Source organism: Hipposideros armiger, unplaced genomic scaffold (assembly GCF_001890085.2).
Source record: "Hipposideros armiger isolate ML-2016 unplaced genomic scaffold, ASM189008v1 scaffold_547, whole genome shotgun sequence".
Taxonomy (NCBI): Eukaryota; Metazoa; Chordata; class Mammalia; order Chiroptera; family Hipposideridae; genus Hipposideros; species Hipposideros armiger.
In genome coordinates this window covers 1,191,334-1,195,757 of record NW_017731897.1, presented here as the reverse complement: position 1 = coordinate 1,195,757, position 4,424 = coordinate 1,191,334, and positions in this window count along the sequence as shown.

Genomic DNA, 4,424 nt, shown 5'->3' with positions numbered 1-4,424 from the left:
GTAAAGGCTCTAAAACCGACCAGACTATCTGCCAAGTAATCCAAATTTTTGCCGGGAGAGGAACGCCTGAATACTGTACGTCAAGGAGTTCATCACTGATTTCCTCCCATGCTTTTAAGTCTACTATTCCTAAATTAGGTGACCAGAAACAATAAGTTTCAATTACCCTTAAAAGCTCTTCTAATCTCTGGTCTGAAATTCGAGCTCCCCCAGCTTTAAGAAGCTGTTTGAATAGATTAATATAAGGTCTGTCTTGGCTCTCAGCGTTTCCCATGTTAGTAACAAGTAAGAAAGTAAGCCTTTCACTCAAATTTTATTCAGATGCCCCTCTGGCCACTTCCCTCGCGCGGGAATTTCAGTCCGTCTTGACAAAGGCGTACCTGTATCAGCCCCAGGCCAGGTTGATTTTTTAGTCAAATCGCCGTTATGCCGTTTTCGACGCGACTATGGAACTGTGGATGTGGGCACACTCAAGCTTCGTGGTTAACACCGTGAAGCTGTAATCAGTCACTCACCCATTCACACTCTTTCACACAAAAGTTTTTTAGTAAATTCCCGTTTACCCTGGTTAAATTCCCCGGGATATTCCCTACCTCTTTATCCAGTAGTTGCCACGGCTCCTCCCTGGGGCCCTACCGCCATTAAACCTTTTTTCTTAGACTCAGAGTCTCACTCTCCCTCTTCGAGGTCCCACTTTAAGGCGCCAGATATCACGTCCCGCGTGACAAGGGCTGGGGTTTCGAGGAGGGGCGGCAATGGGTTAAGAAGTCACAAGAGTCAAAAATAGAGTTTCTGCAGGCCAGGGGTCTTGTCTGCACTGAAAGAGCAAGCCCTGAAACTGGCGGGTGAATAACTTTTATTTACAACTGTCATAAAGAAGTCAATTTAAATATCTATACCCAGTTAATTGATTCGATAAGACCGGCAGCTGCTTCACCAAAACTCATCGTGATCAAGCACGAGTTGTGTTCTCACACATACGTATGATCCCCGGGATGGCCTCAGCACTCTGAGACCACCGGATAAGGAAGTTTTACCGAGATCATTCCCTGGGGTCTCAGCATTCCAAGAGACTCCCTTATGACTTCAAAGGATCATTGCACAGGAGCATTTGAGTCGGCAGCTGCAAGGCGACATTCGTCAACATTTGTTGTTTGTTGATTCATTGATGATAGCTGTTCTGACCAGAATGATGTAATATCTGATTGTGGTTTTAATTTTCATTTCTCTGATACTCAGTGACATTGAGTATCTTTTCATATGTCTTTAGGCCATCTGTATGCTCTCTTTGGAGAAATGTCTATTCGTATCCTCTGCCTATTTTTAATTGGATCGTGGATACCAATTTTTAATAGGTACCTTTCTAATGCTTGAAAAATGTGCCTTGTGTAGAAGAAACCTCTGTGTAAGCTGTGGGTGCCAGGTGGTTTTGGCAGGCCAGTTTGAGCCAAGCGGTTGCCTATGGCATCTGGGGCTCTGGCCTACTAAGCTGAAGCAACCCTGGGCAGTGAGACAAGTTGTGTGTAGTAATGCCCTGTTGATCCTGGTTGCCCTCTTTGTTCAGAACCAAAATGAGCTCAGGCAATGTGTCTGGGAATGCACTTTGCAGGTAGGCCAGAGTACCTGGATAAGTTCCCACCTAACCTGTCAAGGTAAAGGGGGCTCTAAACAGTGGCACTCACCAGCTCCTTCAGCCCTGGAGAATTCCTGCAGTTCGCAAAGAGTTCCCACTGCTCTCCAGCCTTCTCTACACATTCCTTTTCTCATTTGCTGTAGAGAATGCAATCTTGTTTAGAAATAATGTCTCTGTAGGCTGTGTGTGATGGGTAGTTTTGGCAGGCTAGTTGGAGCCAGGTGAGCACTTATGGCATCTGAGGTGCTTGCCTGCTGGGCTGGGATGACTCTGGGCAGGGAGGTCAGGTGTGTGTAGTAATGCCCTGTTGATCTTGCTTGGTCCCTTTGTTCAGAGCCAAAACGGACTCCAGGCAGGTGGCTAGGAATACAGTGTGATAATCTTGCAGGTAAATCAGGGCACCAGCTAGAGCTCCTGCCTGCCCTCTCAAGGTAAAGAGAGATATAAACAATGTTGCTCAGAAGCACCTCTGATACAGAAGAGCTCCCACAGTTTCCCAGGCTTCTCTATTCTGTCTCTTTTTCTCATTTGTTGTTCAGAATCTGTTCAGTCAGCCTTCAGTTGTCTCTCAGGAATAACTACTCTATGTATAGGTGTGTATCTCAGTGTGCTCCTGGGACAGGTGAGTTCAGCATCCTCCTATGCTGCTGCCATATTCCGAGTTTCTGGAGTATTTTAAGGGGAACAAAAAGTGTCTACTCATCAAATCTATGACCCTTCCTCATCGCACACCTGCTTCATATCCACCCTCTCCCATCTGCTCAAACATTGCATGTCCCACAATTTGGAATTTTTGAAAAATGTGCAAATCCAGTTCTGTGAGAATCACCCAGTCTTTTATCTATTGCTAATGGGATGGACTGTGAAGAATGCAGAGAAAGGAAGATAACAGAGCCACGTCCAGTTCCTCCAAGGTGAACAACACAAGGGGGTTCCAAGGATACAGCTAGCCCTCCATGCCCAGGTCCTGGTCTCAAGCTTCACAGTCTCCTTGGAGATGTCCCTGATTGCTGCCCCCTAACTCATCCATAAGGGGCAGGTCGCCGTCCTTACATACTGAGGTTTAAGTTAGTTTAAATCCCTGTTGAGGCCCAAGAAGGAGAAGCCCAGAGAGTGACCAGAGCTTGTCTTTCCTCTGGCTGGAGTCTCTCCTTCCTAATTTGGGTAACCTCTCTGAAGACCCTCCCCAAATAATTGGTAACCTGGAGGGAGCCCACCTTCTTCACAGGAGATCTCCCCTCTTTGCTCACAGCAGCCTTTTCCATGATAACCTCACCAGAAGACAGCCCAGGAAGTGCAACCTCTATTCAAGAAACATCCAAAAACAATATGCATAGTGAGAGAAGGTCAGAGCTGGGATAGAATAACCTTTGGTGGAAAGGGGAAGCACCAGATTGGATAGAGCAGGAGATGAAAGACATATGACATGAGAAGAGGTTACAAATTTACCTACCCTCTGTCTATTATGGGGAAGAAAAACAAATGCCTTACTCTCTGAAATCCTTTATAACTTCCCTTCTACTGGTACAGAAGAAAAGCTAACCTCATCTGACTTAGTGGTTCCTGAACTTGTCTGCACATTAGATCACCTGTGATCTTAAAAAGTTCTGAAGCCAAAGCCTCACCTATGCCAATTAAGCCAGTCTCTGGGGCTGGGGCCCAAGCAGCAATTGAGTTAGAGCCCTGTTGGTAAGTCCAGTGAGTGACAAGCTTGAGAACCTCAAATCTTAATCAGTGGTTCTCAGCATCAGCAAAACCCCCAGAGGGCTTAAAACACCAATTATTGGGCCTATTCTCAGCTTCTGATTCAGCAGAGCTGATTGGGGCCTGAGAACTGGCATTTTAACAACTTCTCAAGTGACACTGATGTTGCTGGCCTGGGCAACACACTTAGGGAACCACTGATCTAGATATTTAAAAATTTAGTTTGAAGCAATAATTTAAATTTACCTTTGAGATTTAATTCACCCACTAGGGGTGAGTAACTGTTAGTTCTTTCAGAGTCTTTTCTTCTGTGGAACATGGAATTTATGGCCTATGTGGTTGGGGGTGCTCAGTGGTTGCTGCCCCACACCCATTGCAGACTGTGCTGGTGGCCAAAGTATGTCTGCAGGTATACTTGGGATCTATCCTGGGTTCACTGCACACCCCACGACCCTGAGCCTGCCTTTGTTTACAAAGAATCATTTTGTCCTACAGCCAGCCCATGAAGGCAAGCAACTCAAGGTCAGAGCCTCTCTGCCTGACTGTGCTGCTCTGCCCTTCAGCTCTGCCTTGGCCCCTGTTGCAAAGGACTCCTATATGAGCCCCAAAAGGGAGGACTGCCAGACCTCTGCCTCAAGCTTCCTCCTGACTGAGTCCTAGAGCAGAGACATGAGAGCACCCCCTGATCATAACCATTGGACTAGAGGGAAACACCTTCAGAGGTGGCAGGGCTCTTCGATGGAGGAGTCCACAGAAGCCAGGGCTGGGCGGCCATGCCCTGCTCTCTCAGGCGCAACCTCTGCTACCACTCAGAGCAACTGGGCTATGGCTACTCTCTTTTCTGGTTCAACTACCTCAGTAGATCTGGCTTTAGTTCTGATGCCCAGGTTCTAATATATTTTTGCGTCCTTTCCAAAAGTACCTCTTGCCTGACCATCAAACCAGTGTTGTTCTAGGGGTGCATGCATCCCAATTACCTAGGCTGCTTATTGGACAGCGGATTGTCAGGCCACAGCCCAGACCCACCCAATCAGAACTCTTGGTAGGGGATGCAAGAGCCTGCACTTTTACAAGCAGCCCAGAAAAT